Source organism: Belonocnema kinseyi, chromosome 3 (assembly GCF_010883055.1).
Source record: "Belonocnema kinseyi isolate 2016_QV_RU_SX_M_011 chromosome 3, B_treatae_v1, whole genome shotgun sequence".
Taxonomy (NCBI): domain Eukaryota; kingdom Metazoa; phylum Arthropoda; class Insecta; order Hymenoptera; family Cynipidae; genus Belonocnema; species Belonocnema kinseyi.
The window spans coordinates 19,583,329-19,591,763 of record NC_046659.1 but is presented as its reverse complement, the minus strand read 5'-3'; the positions used below and the strand labels follow the sequence as shown (position 1 = coordinate 19,591,763).

At 33.1% G+C, this 8,435-nt stretch overlaps 1 protein-coding gene across 1 annotated transcript in view; it reads right to left on the bottom strand.

Moving 5' to 3' along the window:
* Nucleotides 1-1,699, bottom strand: part of LOC117168817 — a 163,099-nt gene extending 161,400 nt beyond the window's left edge. The window contains exon 1 of the mRNA XM_033354656.1: nucleotides 1,661-1,699. The gene's annotated coding sequence lies outside the window, so the exon portion shown is untranslated. The remainder of the gene's footprint in view (nucleotides 1-1,660) is intronic.
* Between the last annotated feature and the right edge of the window lie 6,736 nt (nucleotides 1,700-8,435).

The following is an 8,435-nucleotide window of genomic DNA, read 5'->3' as shown; positions in this document are numbered from 1 at the left end:
TGATGACTAAAAATAATGCATAAATATGTGCTTTTCAATAACAAGTGTTACCCACTTTGTTTCAGTAAAAAATTACGAATTGTATTCGAGAAATTTAAAAAATGTGTTTTTAGGGGTGAAATTCAAGGGTGGTTTTCACCCCTTAAATAGGCTTATGAGCACGTATAAAAATAATACGTGTCGAATATTTTTTGATGTTCTACAACATATCACAATTTCAAGAAAATCGGTGAGGTACACCTCGGGTACCTTCCTTGTGAGTTGCATGATCAAAAGAAAGAGAATAAAAGGTTTGAGGAAGAGGCGGAGAAGGCTAGGACGGAGGAAGAAGTATGGAAGGTAGTAAAAAGATAAATAAAAAGAATAGAGTAAACCAAGATATTGAAATGGTAGAATGTAAGAAATATTTTTTGGATTTGCTAGGAGTTGTAGAGAGAAAAGTTAGAAAGGGAGGAAAATATGGTAGAGAAAGAGATGATGAAGAGGACATAACGAGGGAAGAAATAGTTTCAAGGTTTTAGGAATAATGAAGGATGGAAAGGCACCTGGTATCGATGAGATTCCAAGTGAAGTATAGAAATATGGATGGAAAGACCTAGAGGAATGGACATGGATAATGTGTAATCGAGTATGGAGAGTAGAGGGGTGTCCAGAGATATGGGAAGCAGGAGTCATTATACTAATAGTGAAGAAACGCAAAGGAGAGGATGTTAAAGATTATAGGGGGGTGACGTTGATGCCAACACTGTATAAAGTATATGTAACTATTTTGTCGGAGAGATTGAAGAAAGAAGTTAAAGAAAAAAAGATCGAGTCACCGAATCAGACAGGGTTTAGAAAAGAAATGGTGGTAGTGGACAACATATATGTTCTGAGCTATCTAGTAAATAAAAGAATTAAAAGGAAAACGGGGCAATGATGGCAATGTTCGTGGACTTAAAGGCGGCGTTTGACTCATTAGACCGAGGAGAAACAGAAAAAGTTATGATAAAAAGGGGGATAAGAGAGGGATTAATAAAGAGAGTATGGAAATTTTTAGAGGGACAAAAAGCAGAGTAAAGGTAGGAGAGCAAGTAGGAAATAGTACCTGGTTGGTGAGAGCAGTGACGCAAGGATGTCCTCTGAGCCCAATTTTATTTAATATATTAAGATATATAGACTAGCATACGCAGACATACTGTTGATGGCAGAGGATGAAAAAAGGATGGCAGGCTTAATTACAGGATTAGAGAAATACTTAGATGGGAAAAAGCTGAATTTAAATGTAGAAAAGACAAAGGTAATGAGGTTTAGAAAAGAAGGGGGAAGAAGGGGGAAGCAAGAAAGAATGGTCGAGGAAATGGAAGGGAATAACGTTAGAAGAAGTAAAAGAGTTTAAATATTTAGGACATATCTTGACACAACGAATGAAGATCATAGAGCTCATATAAGAGAAAGGATAAAAAAAAGTAGCACGCTGTTATGACCGGTATTAGGATATGGAGCAGAGATATGGGGACGGAAAGAAAGGAAAGAGTCTGATCCTCCACATTTCTGTGGAAAATACCGTGCATCCTCTTATCGAGAAGCTGTTCACGAAAGTTTTTCTCTTGTGCTTTCTTCATCCGGGCTTTCAGGAGTGAGTACTCGAGATAGATAAGATTTGATGCATTTTGCTCACCCCTATTACTGAAGTTAAGTCCGAGTGTTTCAGCAGCCACCTCCGCTGCTTTGTACAGACACGCTCCTTTGTCCACTTCTTTCGTGATTCCTGACCATTTTAAGAAGAGGATCTCTTCCATTTGCGACTCTATGCGCTGTACCCAGAATAATCATGTTGTGAAGACATTCAAGAATCAAGCGTAATTAAATAAATATTTCCTTTATTAAAATAAATATTTTCTAAAATTAATTAATAAGACGAGCCAGTCGTAAATTCAAATTTTTTGCAGATACAGCTTTCTTGTGAACATCAAGGATGCTATCCGAGGCCCGATGTTCGTAAGAAAGCAGTTTCTACAGATAAGGCGTTTTAGCGTAATTTCAGTTCACATTTTTTGCAGTATCTGCATTTTTTATAACAAAGTAACAATTTATTTAATTTTTTTCAGAAATGAGAAGATCACCTGTAAATTAGCCAAGACCGATAAAAAAGTTTGATAAGTAATTTTAAATGAGCGATCTACACGAAAAATGATTTAAACAGTTTTCTTTAATTATTTCGTGTTTGTGTAGATACTGTTTTCTTAAATATCACGGCAGTATAGCAGTCGGGAATCTTGACAATTACTCTACACTTACATAATTGAAAGTCCATACAAAAAACCTTATTCATAAGCTACAGCTGCAAAAAGTTAAGAAAAATTTAACATTTTTTCTAATTAATTTTTTTATTATATAGCCCGTATATTAGATGTAAGATAAATGTACTGTTTTTAGAAACATGTTTTAAATCGAAATTTTGTTTTCAAAAGTTTTTTTTTCTGAACAATTTTTCTAAAAAATTGTCTTTTAAACCATTTTTTGTTAATTTGTTTTCCAAATTTTGTTTAAACGAATTTTGTTTAAGCGAAAAAAAATTTCAAAAAATCCCCTAACATCCAGGCCTAAAATTTTATGCCTCAGAATGGTTCCATCTGATGTCCAAAGTTACTAAAAAAAAGTGTCATTCCCATATCTCATCCGGAACACCTCGTTTTCAACCCCTAAACTATTGAAAAATCGAAAAAAATTCCCTAACATCCAGACCTAAAATGTTATGCTTCAGAATGGTTCCATCTGATGTCCAAAGATACTAAAAAAAGTTTCATTTCTCTATCTCATCCGGAACATCTCGTTTTCAACCCCTAAAATATTAAAAAATCGAAAAAAAATCCCCTAACTTCCAGACCTAAAATTGTATGCTTCAGAATGGTTCCATCTGATGTCCACAGACACTAAAAAAAGTTTTATTCCCCTATCTTATCCAGAACACCCCGTTTTCAGCCCCTAACATATTGAAATATCCCTAAAATATTGAAAAATCCCCTTACATCCAGACTAAAATTTGATGTCATGAAATAGTTCCAGCTAATGTCTAAAAAATTACCGTAAGCCTCTTCTCTTTAGACTCTATGAGAATACCCTGTTTTTTATAAGATATTGAAAGGATGCAAGAAGTCATCCCTCATTTGACTAATAATAATTACAGATGCAAAAAATAATATAAAATTCTACTGTTCCCGATAAGAAGAGTTGAGATTTTATACCCGATTTACAAAAAGGTTATTTTCATTTGCTCTACCACTGTGTATGGTTGGTCCTCGCTTCTCTTATTCTCCTTTTACGAGTCCAGCTAATTCTGCGAACTCCGAGCGCTTGCTTCTTCATGCCTTCTCCTCGCACGCTCATTCGCTATGTACCGAGAGCGAGTGACAGATTTTGGTACGATATGTTGAAAAATACCCAAATACTCAAATATTTTGAGCTTTTTTTATTTATTCATATATTAAGAAATTTTAGACCATTTAGTCCGAAAATGGATTAAGAAAAGTAAAACTGTCAAAAATTACTAGCCAATAGAATCGTTCTATTTGATGACCAAAGATACTAAAAAAAGTTTCATTACCCTACCTCATTTGAAAATGTTATGCCTCAGAATGGTTCCATCTGATGTCCAAAGACACTAAAAAAAGTTTCATTTCCTTATATCATCCAGAACACCCCGTTCTCAACCCCTAAAATAATGAAAAATCGAAAAAAAAATTTTTAAATCCCCTAACATCCAGACTATCATAGTTGTTTTTTTGAATTTTCATCCAAAACAGCGGGTTAACGAAATCGTTCTTTCTTTTAAAACAAATAAAGTGCATCAAAACGCGATTTGATCTGTTTATTTAATTGAGAGTTATTGTGAGTATGAACGGACAGACGGACGGACATACAGAGTCCATCTCTAAAACTTGATTTTCGGCTTCAGGGGGTCTCAAAACGTGGAAATCGGTTGAAAAACTGTGGTGTCCAATTTCAGACTTATAGTACTTTCTTAATCATAAATGACGTGAATGTACAAATTTATGTCTTATGTTGAATAATTTACAAGATATGACTTCCCAAATTCCAGAAAATAATAAAATTTATTGGTTGGGTGACGACCGTTTGTAATTAGTCACCTTTTGCCCTTGCGGAATACTATAAAGAAGATGCAACTTGAATGGTACAGAGACTATAGAATATAAACTATAGGTAGTCCCGGAATAGTCCCAATGTGTCTATGCTTTATCTTTATCCTATCGCTTTGGCTCATCTATCATCGTCTCTCCTCGTGTCTCCACCATCCGATCCGACTCGACCGGAACCGAAGGCGAGCGAGTGATGGTGAAGCGAAGTCAGAAAACTGAGAAAATGAACATAATATCAATTTCTGACAGAGCTTAGAGGTACGCAAGAAGGCCCAGGGCCGAGTTTGATAGCGCGCCACCCTTTACCACTGCAGCTAATGAATATTAATTTAACAAACGAAACAATTTTTAACACATATTTATTAAGTAAAAGTAATTTAAAAAATAACTTTAATTGCGCAGAAGGAAATAAGATTCATTCATTCAATTTCCATCCAGAAAGCTAATTTTATACTTAAAAAAGGCATTCTTAATAAAATACATGAATTTTGCACAAAACAAATTAACTTTCCATAAAGACTAATTTTCTATACAACAAATTAATGTTTAATTATATTTAAATTTTCGACAAAAAAGATTAATTTTGTACCAAGGAAAATGAGTATTCAATAAAATACAAAAAATTTTAACTAAAAAAGATAACTTTTCAATGAAACATAGAATAGTTAAACTTGTAGTTTAAAAAATTAATTTTTAACCAAAAACAAAAAGAATTTTCTACAAAGTACTTAAATTTTAAGAAAACTAATTTTTCTAACTAAATTGATGAATCATCAACCAAAAAAAAACTAAAATTTTAACAAAGTACTTTTATTTTCAACCCGAAAATATAAAAAAAAATCGTTCAAATTCTTTGAAATGGCTTTAAATTATTTAAACTAATTGAAAATTCCTTGGAATGTTTTAAAATATCCTATATAATTTCAAACCCTTTAAAATCTCATATTAAATTACTGTAAAAAATTTAAAATTCCTTGGAACCTTTTAAAATACTCATATTTCGAAACCTTCAAAATATTTTGAAAGACCTTGACATCTTTTAAAGATTTCGAAAGTACTTTAGAATTTTTTAAATAACCCTGCTAAAATTGTTAAAGTTCTTTGAAATTCCTTTTAATTATAAAAATAAGTTGAAAATTCCTTGACATCTTTTAAAACATCCTGAAATATTTAAAATCCTTAAAAAATTACCCTTCTAGAATTTTTTAATTCTTTTAAATTCCTTTCAATTCTCAAAATAAATTGAAAATTCCATGAAATATTTTAAAACATCCTCAAATATTTATAATACTTCAAAATCTTTTGAAATCTTAGAAGGGTTTATAAAAACTCCAAAGTACTTTACAAATCTTAAAAATAAGTTCCAGGTATTTCAAAAGATTTTGACAAATTTGAGAGAATTTTAAAAGATTCCAAGGAATTTTCTATTGATAACAGAAATTTAATATGAGATTTTAAAGGATTTGAAATATTTCGGATATTTAAAAATTTCAAGATATTTTTAAGAGCTTTAAAAAATTTCAAAAGATTTTTTAAGGATTTTAAATAATTAAGGATGTTTTAAAAGATGTCAAGGAATTTTAAAATTATTTTTGTAATTTAAAGGAATTTCAAAGAATTTTAACAACTTTAACAGGGTTATTTAAAAAAATTCCAGAGTAGAAGGAGAATAAGAGATGCGAGGACTAACCATGCACAGTGGTAAAGCAAATGAAAATAACCTTTTTTTAAATCGGGTATAAAACCTCAACTCTTCTTATCAGGAATAGTAGAATTTGATATGATTTTTTGCATCTATAATTATTATTAGTCAAAAAGAGTCTAAAGAGAAGAGACTTAAGGTAATTTTTAAAGATATTAGGTGAACTATTTCATGACATCAAATTTTAGGTCTGGAAGGGGATTTTTCAATATTTTAGGGATATTTCAATAATTTAGGGGCTGAAAACAGAGTGTTCCGGGTGAGATAGGGGAATAAAACTTTTTTTAGTGTATTTGGACATCAGATGGAACCATTCTGAAGCATACAATTTTAGGTCTGGAAGTTAGGGGATTTTTGGGAATTTTTTTTCGATTTTTCAATATTTTAGCGTTTGAAAACGGAGTGTTCCGGATGAGATAGAGAAGAGAAACTTTTTTTAGTATCTTTGGACATCAGATGGAACCATTCTAAAGCATAACATTTTAGGTCTGGATGTTAGGGGGTTTTTTGAATTTTTTTTCGATTTATCAATATTTTAGGGGTTGAAAACGAGGGTGTTTCGGATGAGATAGGGTAATGAAACTTTTTTTTAGTATTTTTGGTCATCGGATGGAATATTTCTGAAGCATAAAATTTTCGGTCTGGATGTTAGGGGATTTCATTATGTTAGGGGATGAAAACGAGGGTGTTCCGGATGAGATAGTGGGTTGAAACTTTTACGGGTACCTTCGGTCATCAAATAAATCTATTTGGAACTTTCAAATTTTAGGTCTCGCGCAAAATTTTTTTTTTGTAAATTCGTTTTTTTTAAACTTTGGAAACTTCAGCGAGCTCCTTAAATGAGCCTGAAATGATACAAACGAAAAGAAAGAAAATTTTTGTTTGGAAAATTAGTTTAAACACTAATTGTTTAAACGTTTTTTTATTTAACTCAAACATCATATTTATGGAGCCCCAAGTAAGCCTTAACGTCGGGTGAAGAAAGAAAATTGTTTACATCATTTTTACTATAATTGTCTGAATAAAAATTGTTTAAACAAATTTTTTCATTTTTCATTATCATATTCTCAGAGCCCTAAATGAGCCGCAAATTATTATATAAGGTCTAAATGAGGCCTAAATAAGCCTTAAATGAGCCCTAAATTATGAAATAGGTTGCATCTCTATACCTTGATAGTGTTGTTCCAGCTTAACATACCTCGTAATGGTGACAAATAATTTATTTTTATAATTGTACCAATATAGTACGATGTACACAATGCGTAGAGTCTTATATGTAATTACCCAAATTTTCAACCTAATATCTCATAGCGTGTAGATTTAGAATTAGTGAGATAGCAAAAAAGAATCTTTCATGTTTTTATATTTTCAAATATTGACAATCAAAATTGTCATTTTTAACATTTTAGGTGCGGATATATTAAGTGTGGTTTTTAGGAGTGTTGCCGAACTTTCTCACCCACTCTATAATTAGTGAGGTAAAAAAAAGCATTTTTGACGTTTTTATATTTTCAAATATCGACAATCAAAATTATGTTTGGCATTTTTGAATAATGGGTGATTTGGAAGGGTATTCAACCCCTCAAAAAATAGAAATTTCGAAAACTTCATCCGATGGAATATCATTTTTTGTCATCCTAAATGATTTAGGCAAAAAAAAATCGGTGAAAAAAATCTTCAATTTCGTTCATATGAACGTTCATAGCTTCAACTTTCAACCATTGAATTTTCAACTTGAATTTTCAACCATATAATAGAATTTTCTACTTAAATGCTAAATTTTTAATGGAAGCCGAGAGTCTAGGTAAACAATTTATTATTCGATTAAATTACAAGAACTGTGTACAATAACATATATAATACATTATTTGTGACTAATCACAGGAATGCATTTTAGCCTCGCCACAAGACGTTGGCAAGAGTTAGAGGTCAACATTATTTCTGTGGTCAGTCACAGGGGTGCCTTCCCGCCGCCACGTGGCGTTGGAAAGGGGTAGGAGTGCAACCTTAAATAATCTCTTTGACCAGTCACAGGGGTGTCTACCCACCCCCACGAGGCGTTGGAAAAAGGGCAGAGGTGAGACCTTAAATTATTTCTTTAACCTGTCATAAGGGTGCCTTTCCGCCCTTACGTGACGTTGGAAAAGGGGTAGGCGTGCGACCTTAAATTATTTCTTTGACCAGTCACAGGAGTGCCTACATGCCCCGAAGTGGCGTTGGAAAAAGGGGTAGCGGTGCGACCTTACATTATTTCTGTGATCAGTCACAGAGGAACCTGCCGGTCCCCACGTGACGATGGAAAATGGGTAGGGGTGCGACCTTACATTATTTCTGTGACCAGTCGCAAGGGTGCCATCCCGATCTCACATGGCGTTGGAGAATGGGTAAGGGTGCGACCTTAAATTATTTCTGTAACTACTCACTAGGGTGCCTTCCCGGTCCCACGTGGTGTTGGAAAAGGGGTAGGGGTGCGACATTAAATTATTTCTTTAACCAGTCCCTAGGGTGCCTTCCCGCCCTAAGTGGCCTGGGAAAAGGGTTAGGGGTGCGACTTTTCATTATTTCTGTGACCAGTCGCAGAGGTGCTTACCAGC